The sequence below is a fragment of the Chlamydotis macqueenii genome, chromosome 2 (assembly GCF_036417535.1).
Source record: "Chlamydotis macqueenii isolate bChlMac1 chromosome 2, bChlMac1.mat, whole genome shotgun sequence".
Classification (NCBI taxonomy): domain Eukaryota; kingdom Metazoa; phylum Chordata; class Aves; order Otidiformes; family Otididae; genus Chlamydotis; species Chlamydotis macqueenii.
The window spans coordinates 73,975,635-73,999,912 of record NC_141557.1 but is presented as its reverse complement, the minus strand read 5'-3'; positions in this window follow the sequence as shown (position 1 = coordinate 73,999,912).

Here is a 24,278-nt window from a genome sequence, read left to right as displayed (position 1 = left end):
GTGAATTCCTAATGATTTATGTAGCCTGCACAGTCCTTTCAGTCCCGGGTCCCTCTTTCCTTCTGTCATAACCACACTCGGTGCCGGGGTAAAATGGGAACAGGAAGGCAATGCTGTGGGCTTTTGCCATGAGAGAATCAGTCAAAACCTTAACCTTAGCTATAAGCATGTTAATGTGCATGTAGTAGCATTGCTTGATCTCTTCGGGATAGTGCATTTGTAATCTCTCTGTTGTAACTGTCGTTCTCCAATAAAATATTTTATTGTGTTTTTAAATAGTGACTTTGCTTTAACACTTTTTTTTTTTGCATGTTGTGGATCTATAAATTTTCCGTAAAACCTGATACAAAAAGTGTTCTGTAATTTCACCTAGATGCTTTTCTTTCTAGAAAAATTAGTCGTGATCTTTGGGTTTGTTCTTCAGTTTAAGTTGCCAAGGTCTCACCCTCGTTTGGAGGTTTTGTCTCCTTCGATAGTAAGCTGGACAGAACAACTCAGTGAAGAGAGCTGTACGGCAGTAGCTTCTCTGAAAACTCCCTGTGCGGTCCCATCCTACTTGCTGTTCAAAGTCAATTGCAAAATGGCATTTGACTTCATAGGGCAGTAGTGCTAGTGTCTGCCAAACAATAACAAAACAAAAACATCAGCAGAAATCTAGTGCCGTGCTTGTATTTTATTTCTCGTATGTACACTTTGAATTTTGTGTCCTGGAGGAAGAGTTGGATTGCTCCATCTTTTCCAAACACAGTCTTTCTAAATCGAACCTTTTTTTAGAAGAAATACTTAATGCAGAGTCACTCCGGTTAGGACTACACTGTTGTGGTCTGGCTTTTAAGGAGTGTTGGAAAGGAACATGAAAAAAGACAGGTTTAAAAGAGACTAAGAGAAGAAACAAACAGCGCTACTTTCTGCCTCCATCTCTCTTGAATAGAACATACGTTCCCACACACACCTAGATTTTGTTTCAAATCTTTGCCGTTTCTTCAGTCTGCATGGATCTTAAATAGTAAAGACTGAATAATGAGAGGTTCTTCTGTCCTGTTGGTTGTGCTTTTGCTGACTTCAATAATGACAGATTTGATGTCTTCATGTTCTCACTAAAGCTGTACCAGTTCAGAAAAGCTGGCAAGTCAGAAAGACAAAAACAAGAGGAGGGAGACCTCTCTTGGTTCCTTGTTGTTGTTGTCTCCATGTAACATAAACCAAGATCTTTCAGTAAAGCATTGCATTAGTTGTAGGTGCCAATGTTTGTGTTTAAGGGTATGGGAAAAAGCTATCATTCCTTCCAAAACCTATATTTTCTAAGATGATGCCAATGGCGAGGGTAGGTTTTTTCCTCTTCCTGCTTTTGTTGTAAATAGCAGTGAAGTAGCGATGATTTGCTAGTTTACCTTTGATGTTTATTTTATTACCGTTGCACTATTTGTGTGGAAAATGTACACATTGTCTCTTATCTTTATTCAAAGAACTTAAAAAGTCATTCAAATGCTGTCGGTAAACATGTCAGACATAACAGAAGCTTTTTCACAGCCATACTTCAAGACTAGGAGTGGAAGGCAAAGCTGGTTTTGCAAGATTGAAGAGGGGACAGAAGCTTGTGCTCAAAATAATACAATTACGAAGATAGCTATTAATGGCTGGGAGCAGGGAGGCTTTCTAAGATCAACGCTGGTTCTTGCTGTGGCTCGAGGCCCCTTCGCTGCCTCTGAGTGAGAGCCTGTTGTAAACTGGCCTTTGAAATCTGTGGTGGCTCTTACCTGAGAAAACATATGCAGGTGCTTATGTGAAGGGCTGTGCATTGTTTAAATAGAGCCTTTCCTGGCCCAAGTGAGAGCGGTGTCAAGCCCATTGCTATTGCTGCCAATGGAACAACGAGCGAAGTTGTAAGAAGTGGTGAAATAGTCCAAGTACTCCCATCTCTCACCACTGAGAGTATATGTAACCTCAAGTCTTTTCCTGTTGTAGTTTTTTTTTTAAAAAGGCACAGTATCGCCTTCAGGTTTATAAAGATTAACACAATCATCGGAAAAACTGATTCTGTTAAGTAAACTTCACATCAAAAGCGCTTTGATGTGCTGTATTATAGCAAAGCCAAACACTCCACCCCCACCACCCCAAGAAAAACCTCTAAAAACCTCTAGTGAAGCAATGTAAAAAACATCTAATTCTTTGTTCTAAAATGAAATGTCTCTTCCTCTTTAGAGCAGCAGAGCAGGACTTTTTTTGATGTATGACCCCCTCTTTTCCTACCCAAAACAGTACTTAGTCAAAGACAAAGGGGAGAAATGCGAATGGTTGCTTGAAAATCACACGCTCCACTTTGCTTCCCATTTTCTGTAGTATTTGACTCATTTAATTCAGAAATAGTAAGCGTACGCCAATGGGCATTTGGAGGTAGGGCAGTGTAGTCCTTTGCGGTTAGCTCAAGCTATGAATTCTAAAAATATTCCTTACCAAATGCAACAAAATGCTACACTGTCTGGTGGTTGCGGGTATATTTCTGGTTGATCCAGTTGTGTTGTCTCCATGGCATTTTAAACCTTGATCTGGCTTTACACTGCAGTAAACATTGTGCAAAGGTGTGTCATGCTATGGTCTTGCTTTTATTTTTTTTATTTATTTTTTTTTTTTTCTCCACCCAATTGTTTCTTACCACTTTTCTGCCTTCTGTCCCTCCTGACTGCAACTAGATTAGAGAGAACTTCCAGATAAGGTCATATAAGCAGAAATGGTCAATAAAGGTCTCTTCTGTGGTGGCTGGGAAAGTCCTACAGTTAGTGGTAGGCAAGCTTATTTGTACATCTGAGATGTCTGGCACACCAGCTGGACAAAGTGCTTCATCATCTCTTCTCCTTCTCCTGTAGCAAGCTGCAGGAGCGCGCTGCCTTGCCAGGAATTATGAAATTGGACAATGCAATACGGTACGCAAGCAACAATAGACCAGTTCAAAGAGTTCTCTTTGGATGGGCTGCTCACAGCAGGAGACGTGCCTAGCATGCATAAATGAGCTATAGAGTCTGTGAAGGCTGGCTAATTGTGCTATGTATATTTTTATATTTGAAGGAAATCCAGCTAGAGACTGAGCTGTAAGAAAGCAGGTTAGTGGAAATTCATTTAGACCTTGAGAGGAAGAGTTTGATCATTGAAGCAGAATGCATGTCTGCATGAATTCCCACATTGGGAACTCTACAGATTTGCAGTTTTTCACAAGGACAGCCATTCCCTGTGGGCAGAGATTTTCTCATGTCTTTGCTAGGTACTAAGACCTGAATTTACAATGGGGACTTCCATTTCAAGTTTGTTTCGCAAAGCCTTTATTTTCTTGGGAGCTATTGCTCAGAGGGAAATTTTCCCATGCCGAGAGCTTAACATCACTTCCTCTCTGTGCCCATCTCATGTCCCATAAAAAAAAGTCTACATCTAAGCACATTTATTTTCTCCAGCTTACTGGATTGTGACAGAATGGGCAGGGACAGATTTTCTCCTGTGAAAATTATTGCTCTTGTTACTAATGCTTAGTACAGGAGAAGTAATTCTGGGTTCCTACACCATCCTTTCTACCTCAAGATCTGAGAGCCCCCCTCTCATTTTACAGGCAAAGAGGAGTGAAGGGGAGTCCTGCTGAAACTCATTTGTCAAGTCAGTTGCCACCCGGTCTGCAGAACTGAGATCTTCGGAGTCCTTGTCCTGCGCTGTGTCCACTGAGCTGTCCACCATGAGGCCTCCTCAGAAGCGTGGTACTGTTTGGCAAGCAGCTGTCAAAGTGGAGATTGCTCTGTCCTGAGACTCAGATAATTTATAGCTAATTCTCTCTTTTTTACTAGTGTTATATTAAGCCTCAGGGACTTGAATGGGGCTCCACACTGGCAGAAGATGAAGCTGGAATATATTGCAGGTCTGCAGTCTGAGAAAGTAGGTGACATAAAAGAGTGCAGGGTGAGGAGTGAGGTTAAGTCAATGCAGTATTTACAACATCTTTTGTGATGACTTAATTTAGTAACTGTCCCCATAGGCTTTTCTCTTAGCTGATTACCTGGTTTCATATAACTGCACCAAGAGAAAATCCAAACGGTGATGGACATATGGGTTTGTGGATCTCTTCAAGGAGATTGTTCTTGCAGTAAGAAAGACAGTGGTATTGGAAGGCAGCACAGGTATTGATAAGTCTGGATGTAATTGTCAGGACGGAATTGCTTGCTAAGAGACAGGCTCCATCTCAATTAGAAGTTATGTTGTGTTATGTTTGTGATGAAGTTATGATGCAGAAGCCATTTCGTGAAATTCTCTGGCTCTCTGCCAGGAACAGTGAATGTTTCTTGCTACTGGTGCCAAACAAACTTAAAAAGAAACCATCATAGCTTGTTATTGCTGGTGCCAGACCAAATATCTGTTGGCGCCAAACTTGGTATTGATGCCAGAGGCTTGCTATCACTGGCCCGTGATATGAGGAAATAGCAGCTGAGCTGTTATAATAGCCTCTTATTTCCTTCAAGTCCATGCATTGATGGAGCAGAATGAACAACTTCGTAAGAGACGTATAGCAAAATTAAGAGAGAGTTGAAGGGCTTTAAATGTGTGATGGAGAGCCATTGAACTTTGCTAGCCCTTCCTGGAGTACACTTAAGGCAGCTCAAAACCACATATATTTTACTTGGGTAAACAAGTGACTACAGATATGAAGGATATGTTTCCATTCAACTAAGTTAAAGTACTATTTATAGCACTGTGGATTAACAAATGAATCACCTTGCCAATAATAATCCATTTGAACAGCAATAAGTATTCAACATTCTTATTTCTGGGTTGGGTTTTTTGGTTTTGGGTTTTTTTTGTTGTTGTTGTTTCTTTGTTTTCAAAAAGCTGTTTCTGGGTGGAATCCCATGATTTATATAGGCATTAGCCAAATCTGTAAATAAAGAATGTTGTTAAAAACTACTTCCCCCCCCCCGCCCCCCCAAGATCAAGTCAACTGCATTATAATGGAGCTATTCAGGAGCAGGCTGCTGAAGGCCAGACCTTCTTGTGGTAGGCAGGATTTGGCATAATGCCCCCAAATTATGTCTCTCTTGTGCATGTTCTGTCCTCCATTTGCTATTTTTGATTTTCCTTCTCTGCTTCAAGATCTGAATCGTCATCTGTCGAGTCATTTTGATGTAATCCTCCAACCCCCTGGACAGCTCCAGAACAGCCTTGGTATCTTTGAAAACCTCATCTGTGCTACTGCTTGCTTACTCCTAGGACAGGTCACATAGTTACGCTGAGGGTATCTCTATTACACTACCTACTCAGGGTGGTGGGGGACGGGGGTTTATAACCTCCAAACCGTATTCCAGAGATCAGGTGTGTTTTCACCACTTCTCAGGCAGCAGAGAGATGCAGTAAAAGCTTGAGGGGCTGGTTCTTCAGCTTCTGCAGATCTGACAAAATCTGCACTTTTGTTGAGCTGCATGGGTTGAGTATCTGATCTCCAGAACCTAGGTGAGTTCTTAAGGGATTAGCTGAGTTGCAGTCTCTTGAAGGTGCAAACTTACATACTGTTGCCTCACACACGTGAAGTTTCTTCCCTAAAGATGTCAAAGTGCTTTGTGCAGAGGGTGTTGCTATTTCTGTTCTGTAAAGGTTCACAGGTTTTAAATGTCCTGGCCAAACGTACGTGATCTAAGCTGGGAATAGGACATGGGTTTCCTAATTCCTCAACTACTGCTCTATCTACTAACCCCGTTGTTTCCCTGAACCTTTACATATACTTGAGTAGATTAATAATTAACTTCCAAGTGGGGCACTTTGAAGCAAATGTAAAATGAAACCAAACACTTATCTTGGTTTTTAGTCATACCAGATTTGCAAGTAGGGTGTGTTTAAATGATGCAGGTAGATAAAAGTCTTGTTAATTTAGATTAGAGTAAAAGTCAGTGCCTTGTCAAAGCAAGTGACTAATTAGGAAAACTATTACCATTTGGAAAAGAAACAGTCGAACTATCACTCAAATATATTTTAATTAATTGAGCAGTACTGGTATTAATGCTGAATAAAGACTCGTGCAGCTGCTGGGGAAAGGAGAAAGACTGAGAGCTTTTCCTGGGAATTGCCAGTGTTCTGGGTTTTTGTTAATTCTACCTTTAGAAACTTAACAGCACTTGTCATCAGTGTGTAAACACTGGAAGGGAGGAGAGTCCTGTGAGTCACTGGGGAGCCCAACTTACAAAATTTAAGTGGAAAGCTGCAGCATTTGTGTTAAATAGACAGCCTTCAGTCCCTTCGCCTTACCAAGCCAACAGGACAGCTAAGTGCTCATGAATGGTCTGAGATGATGAATCCAGTGAATCTCAGGTCTGTACTAAATGTGATTAGGCATTTGAGAACCTGCAAAGGTGGAAACACTAGGGCAAATTCATGGTGTGAAAAGAAAGATTACAATCAGACTGTATTTATGTTCAGACAGATACATGCAATTGTGAAGAATCATTAAATAACTGTTAACCACACCTGCACAGAGCCTCTGGCGATGCTGGCTTATACAGAATCTCAAGAACTGCCATGTGCCTGACATCATACCTTCGCAAGGAAAGAAAAGTCCTGGGTGTTAGCCCAAGACTGGTAAGTAAAACACAGTCCACAGACTTGAGCCAGTTTAATGTCTGTTAGTGATTTTCTGGCATGTCACACCCAGCACCTTCTCCCCTGTAAATCTGTCAGTGGTCCTGATTTGTTTGGTTAAGTCTAGGTCTTACTAAACATCTCCGACTCTGCTTTAATGCAATGGCTACTTACCTGTCAGTCAGTCAAGACCGTGAGGAGGGAGTAAGCATGCATGCTCATGGGGAGCCTAGCACAAACAGTGTCTTGACTTTTCTAGGGCTTGTAGTTGCTGCTGTGACACACAGCTGCTTGTTTGGGTTTCTTTTTACATGGATTATTTTCCCTTTTAAAAACATTGGGGGTGTTTGACATTTTTTTCATGATGGAAATGACATCTCAGAACTTCTTTTTTTTTACTGTTTAAAAAAAAAAAAAAAGGAAGCCTAAAGGGAGCAAGCAGGGTAAAGGTAGCAGAGAAAAAGGAAAAGAGGACTGGAGTAAAGCTGAGATGAAGAGATGGAGATGTGGAGAGAATTGGAGGAGATAGCTCCAGCCAAGAGCACGTGGCAAAGCAGTTTTACTCAGACTGTAGAAAATTTCCAGGATGCCCAAAGATCTCAGATTTGGCTGCTTCTGCTGGTGGAATTTTTTGGACTGCTCACCTCTACAGCTTTCCTCGGGCTAGGGAGTTCTCTGGGTTTTCATTTCCCATGGTGCATTTGGAAGCAATAGTCTTTCATCTGCATTTTCTCTGTTGGAGTATACTTTTCCTGTCTTTCATGGCTAGGGGTGATTGAAGAGTTTAGGTTTTTTATTAAATAAAATGTATTAAAAATATAAAAGTGAAGGTTGAACATCACTGTGTAATTCCTGAAAGGGGTTGCTATGCATTGGTTTGATACATTTTCCAAATTGCAATTTCTGTACAAAATCTTTCCTTTTTTTTTTTTTTTTACCTCCAAATGAAAATCTCCAGTAACTGTGAAGAATGGGAGATTCTGCAGTAGAAACTGAGTATGACTGATGCCAGAGGGATTTTCAAGAAGGTGGAATAATATTTCAAAAATTTAGACTTCATTATTCATTTCAGAGATGCATAAGCCCTGGCACTTGACATTGATAGATCAGACTACGGAGATATTTACTCATCACTTACGAGAGTCCTTATTCATAATGTGATTTATTTATGCCATAGGGGTTTGAAAGACACTCTATTTTTACTTTCTCCAGTTGAGATAGAGTTAATGCCAAGAAACATAGCAAAGGCCAACATATATTAAAACCTTTGAGAGTTATCAAAGGAAAAATGCCCTCCCACCATGCTACTTTAAATACCCGTCAACTCTCTGTAAGTAAATCTTGGTGACTTGGACGGAGTTTATTTTGAAGGCAGGGTGTGAAGTAGTACACCCTGTACCCTCTTACCCCCACTTTGGCTATCATTAAAGGTTGGCCCCTTGACGAAGTTAGGTGGAGTCAAGCGCAGAGGCAAACTGAATAGGTGGGGCTTTCACTCCAGTGGGCCTGAATTCAAACCTTCAAAACTTTGGCCAGACTCACGACTATTCACAGTTGAGACTTTAATTAAATGGTGTTGGATATGGGAGTTAAATGTGGAAACTCTGTATTCTATTATACTGGCTCATGTTGCCGAAAGAAATAGAGCCATGCTTCTTGATTGAAGAGACAGAGCTAAGTGCATAATTCACAACAAATAATTAATCTAAATGTTTCTAAATGATTCTTACAGAATCTGGTTATGGTTGAGAAAGATCTGTATTTATTAATGGTGTGGGACTCCCTTTCACAAGGGGAAAGTTTATTTATATAAGATTAATGGGTTGAGGTATAGACTTGCAAGTTCTTCCTGAGTCATCAGACCCAGAAAACGTGTATTTTATATTAAGGTTAATACAATCTCCCAAGTGAAAGCATTTATGAGTGTACTTTAACTGATGGGTATATGATGACTGACATTCCAAAACCTCTTCTGCAAACACCTACGCTAGCATACTTTTATACATAGGAGTAATCCTAATTAATTTGACAAAATTACTCTTGTGCATGAATGTATTCATTAGTATTTGAAACAACATAGTCTTAGTATGGTGAGTGTTGCAGATACAATCTTGATCTTAGACTTACAGATGCCCACAATGTCCCATCCGATCTTTATGGCTACCTTAGCACTAGTAAATAAAACAGGCCAGCACACAACCTGTGCTGCTGAGGGCTTCCAGCCACATGGCTGAATTCTCTTCCTTCCTTTCAAAGAAGTGGCCTCATCTGTACTGCCTAGAGGGAATGGTCCTTCGTCCATGCTGTCTCCTGAACCTTGCCTGTGCATTGCGTGAGAAAGTACGAGGTGACGGGGAAAGCCTGTGTCAGGGAGCTCATTGCTGGTTAAACAGTGTGGATAATCACATGGCAGCTCTTGAGTTCATGTTCTGGCTCCTTTTCATTTGCAAGTGCAAGATGTAACTTATGTGACTATTTGTGTTCATTTCACATCTTGGAGCTTTGATAAGGTGTTATTGTTCTCATCATTGTTCTTTACAGGAAACACTAGCACTGTTGTTATCTTCAGCAGTGTACTTTTGGGGATGTGCTGGCTAGGTTTCTGTTCCCGCGATGCTGAAGAGTTTTGCCCAGGAACATTGCAGGGAAACTGTCTTTCTGAGTGTATTGTGAGTCTTCCCTTCCAGAGGTAAGATCTGATGACAGCTGGAGTAATTTTATTTTTTTTTTATAAACACCATTTCAGTCTGTCACAAGAAAACTATTGGCTAGGGTATTAAACGGTTATAGCACTAAGGAGAGTGGCTTTATTTTGAATAGAGGGGAAAGTAGAGAAATTCAGAGGGCAGAAGAAAATAACACCTACAAACTGAAGACACAATAGTGAGTTTGAACTGAAAATTTGCACCCTTAATGATTTCTAAATATGTGGATTCTGCTTTACAGATAGTGAGTCCTCAGAGCTGCTGCCTGAAGTTGTAAATGCCTACCCATATTGTCACACCAGGGAATTGTCATCATCACCTTACCCCAAAGCAGGTGCCTGTAGTACATGAAGTGATTTGCATCTTGCAGTGCTCATTTCTGTTAGCTGAAAGGAAGCCTAAGGCTTCCCAGGGGATCACCTGGGATCTATTACAGAGCTCTAAAAGTATTTAAGGTGAATTCCAGGCTGCCTATCTTCTCTTAGGAAGCACTTAAAATGGAGGTACCTCAGATTTTAGATGGTTACAATAGTCTGCTTAATGGAGTTTATGTATATAAGATAATTGATTGTGAAAACAAAATCTACTTTTTTTTTTTACTAATTGAACTTCATCCTGAAGTTAAGATACAATTGAACACAGAGGGCTAGACCAAAGCATTGTTTAAGGTGAGCGGAATTGCCCATGGAAATTTGTTTGCTACTTAAAAGCTGCATACTATGTTCCAACTTGATGCAGTTATTCTCTTCCTTTTCCTGGCTACCACTCTATCATTCTTTCTGATATGACTCAGGCAGAAGGATGTTTCACATTGGACTGTTTTGTAACATCTTTCCATGAAATGCTAGAACATCAGTGCTTGCTCCAGGAAAAGGTGAGTTAATATATGTTTTCACGTGCCCTGATGGTTGCTTTGCTTAATCAATAGTAAAAATGATGTCTTTATTGACACTGAGAGCTTTCCAAAAGTGTTCTTTCCACTGTTAGTGATATGTTGCTTAACAGAGCTAGCTTAAGCTTGCCACACTGGCTTTTGCATTGTTTGCTTTGCATTGCATTGGTTGATTACCTCTTTCTGTTAACTTTCCATGTACAACCTAATTAGGTTGTGAATAATGGGACATGTTATCAGATGGTATGGACTTACTAACTACAGTGAAGCATTGTGTGATGAACAAACTAAAGATCTGGACAATGTTTTATATGTTGTTTGTATTTAACTGTCTCTGTGCATTTTTGGTGAAGATAACTGCCAGCATATGTGATGGCAACTCTGTTGCCAAAAGAGGTGTGTCTGTTTATGCCAGTGAGTTGCTTGACTGTCGGTGTAAATATAATAGCGTGGTAATTACTGGTTATAGATACAATAAAGATCAAACTATTTTCCATATGGAATGCTTTTATTATCTTGGAACCATCTCGTCTTTTCACGTGGAGAATGCTAGCTAAGTGCATGACATCTTGGTGTTGGAAATCAGAGTAAAAACATCATAACTCTTTATTTCTGTAGATAATTTGTATGTAGTAGTGTCCTGGTTTTGTCTGGGATAGAGTTATTTTTCTTCCTAGTAGCTGGTATAGTGCTGTGTTTTGGATTGAGTAAGAGAATACTGTTGGTAACACACTGATGCTTTAGTTGTTGCTAAGCAGTGCTTACACTAAGCCAAGGACACTTCAACTTCTCTTGCCTTGCCAGTGAGAAGGCTGGAGGTGCACAAGAAGCTGGGAGAAGGCACAGCCAGGACAGCTGACCCAGACTGCCCAAAGGGATATTCCATACCATGTGATGCCATGCTCAGCATATAAACTGGTGGGAGTTGGCAGGGGGACAGTGACTGCTACTCAGGGACTGGCTGGGGATGGTTTGATTGGTGGTGAACTTCTCATTTGCATCACTTGCCTTTCTTGGGTTTTATCTGTCTCTCTTTGTTAATTTCCTTTTCATCACAATTTATTGTCTCAGCCTGAGTTTTACCTTTTCTTCTTTGTGTGGGTTTTTTTTTTTCTGTTCTCCCCCTGCACCCTCCCAATTCTCTCCCCCATCCCACTGGATGGGGAGTGAGTGAATGACTACGTGGTGTTTAGCTGCCTGCCAGGTTCAACCACAACAATTAGTTGCCCATGAGTTGTGAGCCATGTTCTCAAGTGTCCTATTATACAAACTAATAATGACTTATTTTTGTCCAAAACCAACAACAAAGATAACTTCTTTATAATACATGTAATGCTCATGCTTGCTAGTTGTATGAGAAAAATTGTATGGTTTCTCTTTTCTGATTAGATACCTTATGGAATAAATTAATCTAAGACATATGTGAGTAATAGGGAAAATGATAAATATGCCAACAATATCCAGTTTTAAAATTGTTTTTCTTATGTATCTGATAATTGAAGTAAGTCTAGTCTTATCTCTTAGCAAAGCAAACAAAGTGTACGTATCGATAGAAATCACACTGTTCACAAATTATTTCAGATGGAAGTTGGCTTTTAACAGTGAAAGATAATCCAATGTTTTCCTACTGTATTCAGTTCATACTTCTCACTGAAAGGTGCAGTATGACACAACATGTTGTGTCTCTCCCCAGCAAAATGTTGCAATACACATTGGTCAAAGTATGTAGTATTTCAGAGCTATGCATAATTTGTGATTGCAACAGTCCCAAATAGGATACAAGCAGTGGGAACACATGAAATGTGCTCAGTGTTTCCATCTCATTCATAATTTTGACTCAGCAGTTCCACCTGATTATTAACAGTTTCTCCAACAAGCCTGGATTGACTAAGTGGATTCACTGTAATGTACTTAGGCCTATGCAAAAGTGACTTTCTAAATTGGCTTTGCGGCACTATCTTGGTGCCTGTGCTATTGTGTATTGCATCAGGTAACAAAATAAGCAAGAAAGAAAGTGGTAAAAAGTACTATTTAAACTGGAAGTGAGGCAGAATTCATTAAAAAGAGAATATGCACCATGTTCTGCTCATTATAGGATTTGCTAATGCTCACAAGTTCTTCCAGCTAAATTTAATGTATGCAAATGATTATTTACAAGCAGTTATTATCAACAATGCTAATAACTTCAATGCCAGTAATAATAGCAATCTGGGCTAATTAACTGTTTTGAATTGAATTTTGTAATATTTGCAAATTTTCTGTTTTATGGGCACTAAACAAAATCAGTCCTGTTGGCTAGCACAAAACTCTCTTTCATTCTGGGTTTGGAGACAAGATTTGAGCCGGATTAAAGAGGTGGCTGAGAAAGGTTCTGCTTGTACCAACAAAATGGGTAGAGGAATAAAGTCAACATAAATGTATTCAGCATATTTTCTCTGTTCATATGAAACCAATACATTCTGGTAAAGTGCAAGAGGCTCACTTGAGAGTTTTGTACTGGAAATGCTGTATTTTGATGGTTCCAAATGGTCTGGGGGGATGATTGTTGTGTTGGTTCTTCTTGTTTTTCTGGTTGGAAAAGAAACAATTTTATGATCTACACGCAGGATTTGTTTTATTCCTTCCAGGCTGTGGGGAGGGAAAACAAGAAGTGAAATTTTGACCTGACCACAAACAGAAAGTAGAAGGCAAGTTCATGGGAGCACAGAAAAGAGGATCTCCTAAACTTTACAACAATCTGTTCAAAATGGCTTTAAGGATGGCAATATTGTGTGTTAAGTCTGCAGATTCTGTGGCATCTTGTTCTGTCTGTCTGGGCAGTGAGGTTCCGTGCACGAGCCCCGTGTAAGACACAAAAATAAGTGTGAATGATAGCAATGAAGATAATATTTCTTCTTATAAATAGTAATTAATGTTAATTAATGTTGACTCTCTGTGTTCTAGCTTGGATGAAACTCTGGCAGGGACTGGCAGACAGGCTGATGTGAAATCTCCACCCACAAAGATCTGCTGAAAGAGCAGTATCTGGTGGAAGGGGATCTGTCCTTCTAAGTGCAAAAAATGTGAAGTTTTTCTGATTACTTTTTTTTTTTTTTTTGCAGAGAAATCAAGGCCTACAGCTTTAGAGTCTGTCTGCATGCATGGGTCTCTAGGAAATGCAGACATGGAACAAATGTAAGATCAGAACATGTTCCTTATGTAAGCTTATAAATGCTGTTTCATGTTAACTGAAAATAGCACGTGTAATATAATGTTATCTTATAATACTGGCCCCTTCACATATGAACATATAGATGCCAACACAGTTCAGGATAGGTGATGCCCTTTCCCAAACAGGGTGGGCGGCAGCTGAGCCATGCTGCTGCGGCTGTACCACAAGATGCAGGAACGTGTGCTGCACAGACTGGTGCCGATAGGGAGGCTGACTCCTCCTCGCTAGACCTTGGTAAATCTGTATCTGCGTGCATGCCCACACATATGCATACTATTTTTCCTCTGCTGCTTCCCTCCTACTCTGAGCCTCCTTCCTTCCAGCACTGCCCTCGAGCCAGGAGGTCAGTGCTACTTCTTTTATTTTTTGGCAGTCATGATTTTCTTCCCATGTCTTCTCCTCTGCTTGTTGCTTTCCCTCTTTCCAGTGGAGGGGCAGCAAGAGCTGTTTGGCTGATTTAATGTTTTTCTGGGAAGGAAGGGATAAGACTTAGAAAAATAGGATACTGGTTTTCTGCCTCCAGGCAAAGTGTGTAGGGGGATATTCTTTTTCTTGAGGGAGGAGATTTTTATTACCAAGGAGGGAATTTCCCCTAAGAGAACAGTTTTACCTGAGTTCCCCTGAGACAAAGGAGTCAGGAGCCTGTGTGCTGTGGATGTTATGGAGGATCTGGGGCTGAATGAACCAGTTGCCTTCACAAAATAATCCAGCTTCCCAGAGGGAGAGAAGAGGGTTGCGTGTGGCCTTGCAAACAAGAAGGAAAAGGAGAGGAGGAAATCCCTGGTTGTTCCTGGCTTGGTGGGAAGAGTTACAGGGTCCCTGATCACTTCACTGTGTGACCAGCAAACACCCTTGCTGAGAGCTGTAGACCAGGCCATTTGCTGGAGCAGTTCTGTGACTCCATCAGCTCCCTCGCAGAGGGTATATTCTAGAGAAAAAACTGGGCCTATGGAGCTATATTAACTGGCATTTCAGTGGTAAGATATCCTGTTTTCTTGTTTGTTTGTTTGCTTCCTGCTGGGAGATCAGTTGTATGTTGAGATGACTTGACTTGATCCACACCTCCTTAGCAAATACGTTGATTCAATGTTTCGAGGATCATGTTTCTTTGTGGTGCAGAATTATTTATTACAATATTTGTGGTAGGCTGATGATACTCTTGTGATGATCAAGAAGAATAAGTTGTGGATTTTTTTAAGAATGTGTTAAACCAGTTCTGTCAAAATAGAACTAATAAATACCAGTAATTGTTTAGACACTTGAAAAGGAATAGTTCCCCACCATTTCTGAAAACATTGTAGGTAATGATTTGTCTGAATTTGTATGGAGACCTATACTTACCTCTACATTTCTGAAGCTGAGAATAGAGTACTGAACCTGTTTTGTATGAGTCTGGAATCTGAAAACCTAGGGTTTTTCACTGAACATGTGTGAAGTAGGCTAACTTTAAATGTTCAAATTTCATCTACTAAACTACTTTGGCAGGAGTGAAACACTGGGATAGCAAACATAGAATACACCTTTCTTCTTAAACTGAGGAATCTGGTAGGAAGGTGGGCAGGGACCAGGCAGATGGCACAGGTTCTGCCAGTTTCATGGAAGGTTATTAGTGGATATCCTCACAGACTAACCTGGGACTGATCTTACTTAACACTTTCATTAATGCCTTGGGTGTAGAAGGTTGGAACCAACTGATGAAATTACCTGCTGACACAAATGAGGAGGCATTGTCAATATAGAGATAATGTCCAGTTCTTCCCGTACAGGGAGTGTGAGGGCAGGAATAATGGGAACGGACTAAAAGTTTAATAGCTGAGAGCTCCTGCCTTCAGTGGAAATTGTTGGTCCCCACAAGCCAATACAGCATGAGGTGGGAAAGAACTAGGTGGAGAATGATTTGGATATGCTAATTGACTGCAGAATAACTGTGAGCTTCTGGTGCAATCTGGGAAAAGTCAAATGGAAATAGATCATTAATGGATTAGGCTTGTAATTAGGAGATTACTAGAAATGAGATTCTGTAATAACCTCCCAGCTGGAGTAGGAAGAGCAGCAAACCTGACTGAAGCTTCATGAACTGATGAACAGGGCTTCCAGTATCAGGGGATAGTCTAATGACACAAAGATAATCCAGACCTTATTTCCAATGAAAGAGGTGTGTGAGGTTTATTTAGCTATACAGTACATATAGAAAAGGAAATTATTGTAGGCATTGCTGATTAAAATTCTGAAATCCAATAAATCAATTCAATATTGAATGATGATGAAGTACCATTTTATTCCTCTTAATTTTCATTAATTTCTCCATGTATGACATATTCTAGGCTTTATGGAACTCATTATTTGTAATTGGTCTTGTATCAACAAGCAGCGAAGATCAGACTGCCTGCCATTAGTGACAGTTGGCTTAATTTAGTAATAGTACTTAGCAGTTATGTAGTGTTTTAAACTTTCACATCCCTGTTCAAATATTAGCTAATTAGTCATCACATCGATTGCTTTAAAGATTGTCAGGCCTTCTATAGAGATGGGTAAATAGATGTTGTTATCTGTATTTCAGAGATGAGGAAATTGAAATACCTATATATAAAGATACACAGAGATGTAACTTGCCCATCTGTGTCTCAAAGACACCTTTTGTTTCAAGGTCTGATGAGTTTATCAGCTTCTTAGACCTGATTCAGCATCCACTGAAGCCAATGAAAATCACTCTAGCAACTTCAAAGGGTCCCCTTGCTGCCTACTTGAATTACCCTGCAAAGACCAGCTTCCTGGTATTACCTAGCAAGTGTAGGACACTTTGAGATCAGTTGATGAAGAGCACATCTGCCCTGGCAGTCAGCGCCCTTACTGTTGCTGTAGGGGACAAACAGAGGCACTTGGAAATGATGAGGTTTGCTCAATCACTCAGTGAGTGAGTCCCAGAGGTGAGACTGTGGGATTCTTGAGTGCTTTGTTTTCTGGAAAAGTTGTTTAGGACCTTGAAAATATTGGTAATCCAATGATGAGATTTTCAGAAGATTCTAGGTAAGCATCACTTGTCAATTTTGGAAGGAGTACCCAGGCATTTTGAGAGTCCCAACATACGTTTCTAAGTCTATTCAGGCATCCAAATAACTTCTAAAACCCAGCCATACACTTCAGTGGTATGTGGGAGTTAAAACTCAAGTACAAAAAGTTCAGCAGAGACTTGTTTGAAAACTCCAGAAGTCAGCAATGTGTTTGTTGCTTTTTAAAACCTGAAGTTCTGTGGAGAAGAGAAAAGAAAAAGAAAGAAAAGAAGTCTTAACCTCAAGTGTAATACTGAAGGATCCTAGAAATCCTTTATCTATGAAGTGGCAGGCAGCTTTATAGTGTCAACTAAATGTGACATGCCTCGTCAAAGTTTGACCAGTTATGTGGAATCTTATGGTTCAGTTGTGTACCTTGAAAAATGGAAATAACCCTTCACACATTCAAGAATGCGTTGTCATGTGTATCATTCAGTTTTAATTCCTTGAACATTTACTATACTTTGCATAAGAACTATCTGTTTCTGCAAATGTTCCTGCCCTTAAGTTTGTTGGGATTTTTGACAGATAGCATAAAACAATTGAAAAAGAATATGGAAAATAGGCTTTTATCAAAATATATGAATGAATAATCAGGGTTTCATTTCTTTTTTCTTTTAATGTTAATGTTTGTTTGATCCTGTTAGTCAATAGTGCAGTATTCCCCAAGCTTTGAAAGATGAGCTTAGATGTGGGAAAGCGGCACAGACAATATTTTCCTTACTGTCCTGCCACATGGTGCTAAATACATGCTGCTCTTGCCTGCCTTCCCAGCCAGGAGTATCATGGTGTTTGGGAAATATTGCAGTAACAAGAACCTACAGAACAATCTTCTCTCTGGGTCAAAGCCCTATGCTATACTCAAAACCAAAGCTTTTCATATTTGTCACTTGTTACTCAACAGCAATCACAAAATGACAGATATTGTAAGATAGACCCCTCCTTAGGCTTATGTCTGTAAAGAAAAAAATGATGAGACATACTCCTCCACATACTTGAAGGTGTCAGAAGTTATTGGGGTATTGCAGTAAAACCAGTGTGTTTAGAGCAGAGCAAAGAGGTGAAAGGATACAGGGAGATGAAGGCTGCTGAATCAAACTCCTATCTCCTGGTGTGTTAGCAGCATGTGTTGTCAGGCTTTAGTCTCAGCAATGTGTGATAGCTACTAAAGCAATAACAAATGGCAGCTGTTGCACTTAGTCTCTGTTTTCAGCTAGCTTTGAGCATATGAGTGTTTTTTTTTTTTTCTTTCTGACTATGTGAACCTTAAGAACTATAGCTCTGGTTAGCTACACCTTTCAGGAAAACAAACAAAAACCCACCACCACAACAATAACAAAAAAACCAAAATCTGAATTGGGTCCAGCATCTGTATGGCCACTGGCACTGGCCCCCAGTGTGGGACCAGAGGGAGTCCTGGATCTCCTTGCTTTACAGAGCAGCTGCTTTCCCTGTCTCCCTTTGCTTCTGCCTACAATGTTCCTGCTGCTTGGTTGGTGTTCAGGAGGGGATTGTGCAGTGGAAATCCAGGCCAGCAGGTGTTTTCCTTTGTGTCTGACAGAAGACTGGCAGCTCTGGTCTGGCCATGCTGGCAGTTTTATTGACTGCTCTACCACCTCCATCCCTGTTCTCCTTGTCCTAAGCCCTGGAGGGGAGGTCTGCCTTCATCCTTTTAGGTCCACTCAGTACCAAAATTCCTCCAGGTAGCTTTTTATTCTCTCCTCATAACTTATGTCCATGTAAGTATTTTTTCGGAATGACTTGGGAATAAATTAGATTGAGGTTTCAATTCCTCACTTTCATTCTGCTTTTTTAAAGCCATGTAGTTTTCCCTCCTTATGTGTTTTCTCCATTGGCAATATTGTTGCTTTTTGCTTCAATGGCAGGTAGAAGGAGACTCTCCCTCTTGTCACCCAGATACAATGTGTTTCAGTCCACAACCTTTTCCCACACTTCCCCTTCCCTCTTGTGTTGCTGCCCCTGTCATAAAAGATTAGTTCAGACAGAACATCAGAAATCAATTGTAGTAGAGGGACTTTTTAATTTGTCGATGTGATGGACAATGGCTGATCTAAGGGAAAAGCATGTCTTTGGTACATGACTAGGGCACAAGAGTTTGTTTCGTAATCTGACATCTTAGATCTCCCGCTCCTTGGGCTAAGCACCTCATTTAACTCTGTACCCCAGTTATCCAACCTGCAACGTGAGGACAGTGGTAAGGATTCACATGTTTCATAAAACTTAGAATGAAAGTGCAGTAGATGGCTGCTTTTCCAGATGAAAAGGAGGTCCCAATCATCTCGTCTTTCTAATGGCCAATTTTATGCCATGAAAAAAGGTTTATTTCTACTATGAGACTACAGTCATGTCATGAATTGTAGGGCAGTGTGTAAAAAGTCAGGTGGATCTCCTGTCCTGGAAAATTGTGAAGTTAGCAAAATTGATTTTTAAAAAATTGGCTATTATTCCAAATTGTGCAAAACCTGTAAGTGGATAATGATTTCTAGCTTTGCTTGAAATGAAGTTTGCTAAGGGCAGTCTCAGACTATCTTCTGTAGTCAAGTAAATTTCTTATTAAGAAAATGAATAGTTTATTGAAATTATTGGATTGTAGTCATTGGTTCTTTCTTCTCTGGTAGTCCTTCAGTTCCTCTCCCCACAGTGCCTGAAGCCATACTTAGGTTTCATGAACCTATATATGCCGAGAGAGAGAAATGAGATTAAGGAAGATCACTATCTTCCTAAAATACAGAAAAAATAATGTATACCTACACATGCTCTGAGATGCATACAAGTAGAGAAAGAAAAGATGACAGCCTGCTGTAAATTAGTGTAGCTTAATTGAAGTCAATCAAACTGCTAATTTGATTTAGTCAAACTGTACTAATTTACACCAGCAGCTGAGATTTTGGCCCTTACTGCTTTAATTCTGTACTAATCTGTTTATAGCTTTCAAATATATGGAGCCAGTTGATTGCTAAACTGTTTATTGGGTGTGGTTCCAGGATTACAACAGTAATTATTTTACTGAAGCCCTTTATTTTCAAAAATGCATGTTTCAGATTTACATAATAGGACTAGACAATGACTAAGGGGCAAATTATACCAAGATTATTGCATGCACTTACGCATGTGTTATGTTTTTATGACTCAGAATGGAGCTTGTTTGTGTTCCACCTTTGGACAGAAGTGTCTTTGGGGGGGGGGGGGGAAACATGGCAGAGCACAAGAATTACAAAAGAGTCTCAGCCTGTGGAATTCTGTGCCAAGACATGATGCTAGACGATAAAATATTACTTAAGTGTGAAGGTGGGGGGACCCGGTTATGAAATGTTAAACGGTTTTCCACAGCTCTGCTCACTCAATATGGTGTTTATTCCATCCTGAGAGTTGAGGGCTTTCGTGCCAATCCTGACTGCGAAACACCTCTTCTCTTTGCTACCCAATTCCAACTGCTGGCACAGGAGCATTCAGAATTCAGCATGGTATTTTGGATGGTGTTTGCCTGGAATTACCCACTCTCAGTGCCTTTCCTCTGCCAAAGGATGGTGCTGATAAGGACAGTGGCACAGTGCTTTGAACAAGCTTTGAAATATTGTTTTCCCTCCTTTTCCTTGGGTGTGCTTCACAGAATAGTTTGCATCCATTTGATACACAGAAAAGCTGCCAGCAATCCTCTGTCTGCAGAACCACCGCAGCAAGAAGAGCTTCAACTCAACAGCGGTGCCTGCCTTGGGACTGACAGAGCCCACTTCTCCTCCTCGCGTGGTGATCGGGCTTAGTCCTCCTCTTCCCTGTGGAGCCTTGTCAATCAGTGTGACAGTTACTGCTAGGTTTGAAGGATGCTTCTGGTGGTGAGGGCGCTTTCGTGTAGGTTGGATACTTGAATGAACCTGTTCAGCCTGGTTGTTGGTAGGATCTACATTCTGAAGGTTAAAGGCTTTAGACTCTTATCTCTTGAGCACCTCAGCCTCTCTCCTGGCTTCTTGGTGTTTACAATAATTACCTTAACGAAACAGATCATCATCTGCTTGCTGTCATCAAGCATGCAGAATGGTTGTTGGAGAGTTCAGGACTGCAAGATTTGCTTTCTTGCAGCCAGAAAACAAATTAATGAAAACATTGTTCCAATAATTCCCAACCCTGACCTCTTCAATGCATCCTCAAAACTATAAAGGCATATAAATAATTATCTGGTTTTGTAAACAGAGCTAAGTAGAAAGATACAACTCACTTTGGGATCACCAACTTTGACAGTACCTCTTTGAGGAAAAAAAAAGTCTGTGAAGCAACTTACTGTAACTCTTACAAGTTTGCAAAATGACCTCAATCTTCATAACTGCTTGTTAAAGGATTTTCTAAAAAGAGCAGCAACACCTGGAGACTCATTTATCACTGTCTCTGCCTACTGGCGATCCCACCTACACACTGAAGAATGACTGCTAACATAATATTTATGCAATAAACCAGCTGAAATATGTGAAAAGAAAAGCCTTCTGTAGGGATGGTAGAGATTAAAGAAGTATTTGAAGTCATTGGTTATTTTTCTTCTGCTTGATAAACAGGGAGGATTCTTTTGGTTTCATGGCAGTGTTCTCTTGAAGAGAAATTTTTTTTTGTATTCATTCTGACACAGGAAGGCCACCTAAGACCAAGCAGGTTTTTCTTGTTATGAAAAAGGTATTTTGTGTTTTTTTTTTTTCTTTTCCCTTCCAGTCTTCATGCTTGCAAACTATATTGTCATCTTCTGCGACTCAAATCTATGGAGTAGGGCCATTCTGAAAATCTCTTCAAGGCATTTGTTGCCTCTCGAGCCTCTTTAATGATGTCCAAAGGCACCTGCCTTGCAAAGACCAGTCTGATAATTCCTAGAGACCTTAAACTTTTCTAACTGAAAAATGCAGCAAAGACTCCACCTAAGACCCATGTGTCCGGTAATAGAGGTGCAAAGCTTATAGAAGAAGCAAAGACACAGGCAGAACTGGAGCCCTGGAGGTGCATTAGCAAGCCTAGGCTCAGCCTAAAACCTACATAGTTGAGTGGAATGACCTTGTGTTAACTTCAGTCAGTCCAGCACCTTTGGTCATGAGGGATAATTGAGTGTAAAGCAAACATAAGGTCATTTTGCTTGCAAACATAAGGTCACTCTCCCTAGGCTTCTGTCTCTCCTCTGCAGTGGCCTTGTGCATTGAAATTCATGAATGGCCATGAAAACCAAATTTTATCTTAGATCTCCAGGTCATCAACCCATGGAGCTCTTAAATAATAAGGCTCCATTAGTGGTAGTACAAATATACAGTAGCTATGTTGGTCAGTGTAAATGAAGAAGGCTATCACTTCAGATCATGTTGGTCAGTTTAAATTATGTTGGCCAGTCTAAATAAAAGGACTATCTCTTCAGATCTAGGAAGCTGGGCACCACTGGGCTACCACTTTAAAACCATTTATGATAATTCTTTTGGGTCATAAGTTCAGGTACAGTGCAAGTAAATGGATTGCACAAAGGAGGCGCAATTTATATAGATGGTCAACCAAAAAAAAAACCTCAACTCTGTTAGAGTACAGGGAACATAGCTACCAAAGACGAGCAGAGAGACACAGTCCTCATGGAAGTGTTTGTGACTGACCACATAACAGCTATGCAAGTATCTTGTAGTCAGCAAGAACACTTATGGAATGGGATGATCTGTCTTCTGTTTGTATCCTCTCCCTGTCCACCAGCTTTATTTAACACAAGCAAACAACAACAGCAAAACAACTAAAACAAAGCACAATAACAACCAAACAAAAACAAGCAAAAAACCTCCCAGGGCACACAGAAGTAACATGTTAGATTTCTCTACTGCCTCTGCGTCAAGGCTTTGACCCGGGATAGTTTCCCCTTTAGTTGTTTTACTATAGCAGTGTCTGTTAGTGAAGAACATCACCAAGTCATCAATTCACATAAGTAATCTTCAGGAAAAAAAAATCTTGCTGGATCACAAGTGTGAACATGAGTTGGGAATGCTGTTTAAAAAAAAATTAAAATAAAATTGCCAACCTGGGACATACAAACAGGAACATAGCTGGCAAGACACATGAAGTAATCCCGCTTCACTCAGTGCTGATAAGGCATCAGCTGGAGCACTGGATCTGATTTTGGGCTGGGCCTTTCTAATAGGATGTGAACTCATTGGAGAAAATCCAAAGTGAACAAGGGAATGTTTGAAGGTCTGGAAAACCTAATGGTAAAGAGAGATTGAATGAATTGGGGGTTTTGGCCCAAAGAATGGAAGATTTCAAAGGGAGAGAGAGTTTAGTAAGGGTCCTCAAGTATGTAAAAAGCTCTGGCAAAGAGGGAACTAGTCAGAAGGCAAATGTATCTAGTATAATCCTGTGCTGCTATTACTCACATTGGGCTAACTGTCTCTAATTGCGGTATGTTAGATAATAGGGTAGATATTCAGGAATACTTTGTAGTGATAAGGATAGTGATTGCCTGGAGAAGTAGCAGAGTTTGTGTCAGTGGAAGTATTTTGGAAAAGATGGATAAATATCTTTTAAGAATGATGTAAGAGCAGATGATTTTTGCCTTGGAGCACTAAAATGAACAAGATTGAGATCCTTTTTAGTTTTATTTTTCTATTATTTCATGAGGAAGGGGAAACAGCAGAGAAGATAAGACTGACGAAGGCTTATGATGATTTGTGCAATTTTTAAGGTGCAATTCTAACACAGTGCCATGTATCTAGATAACTTAATAATCATGGAACATGATGGCAATCCACATAGACTTATCTCACTAGTATACCCACCTGTCTGTATGGGCTGGTACAAGGAGTTTCACAGGGTGGTACCTGCACAGAACAGATGATGTGGTATGGGTTAATCTCAGAATATTGCAGCTCAACCAGTTTCGTCTAGAGGCATCTCCATGTGGTATAACTTGTGGGATTTTCTTTTTCCTTGCAAGAAAATAGATTAAAATTTAATAGAAACTGGTAGAGAAAAGGTTGAGTAGATATTGACTATATATTTTGCGTAAGGTGCTACTTGCAAATGCAACTAGGAACTTGAGTTAAGTACCTAGAAGCTATCAATTGAATGTTTAGTGTCAGCAAATAAGGGAAAAGCAGAATCTGAAACTAAGCAACCTCCTTGACAGTTGTGAACTTACTTTCACTGTTTTTGTTGTTGTTTTTTTTTTTTTTGGTTGGTTGTTTTTTTTTTTTTTCCACGTTTCACAAAAAAAAAAAAACCAAACCAGAATTCTACGAGAGTCTTGTTTTTCAGATAGTTACAGCAAGTTAACTGATTACTGAAAATGTTATTTAGGGACTGTATTGTGAATCCTTGGGGAATGTGAGGGCAGGTACCTCATATACCCTATTATATATCAGAGACACGGTTTCTGGCCAGATGTTTCTCCTGTGATGAACTACTACAATTCGGCAGGAAGTGAGACCATCAGTTGTTACTGGCCTGGCCAGACAGTCTCTTTGATACAGAAAATGCATTCAAATACCAGGAGGTATAACCAAAAAGTTCTATGGTGAGATCTCAAAATCTTCAGTATTCAGACACAAGTTGGAAGGCTTTTTGAAAGATGTTATTTCCTGTAAGGAAAACAATTCTCTGAATAGCTTTACTTGAGCAGAAAAAGTGCAGATGGCATGGCTGGTTTGTAGGACAAAAGGCTGCTCCTGCATCTCTGACCAACTCTAGTTTTCTTTGGGAGACAGTAAAAGGTGCACAATACTGCACAATAGTTGCAAACTGTTTTGTTTATCTCGAAAAGTATATAGAGATGAGTGAGCTGTCGGATTTTTTTAAGTTTTAAAATT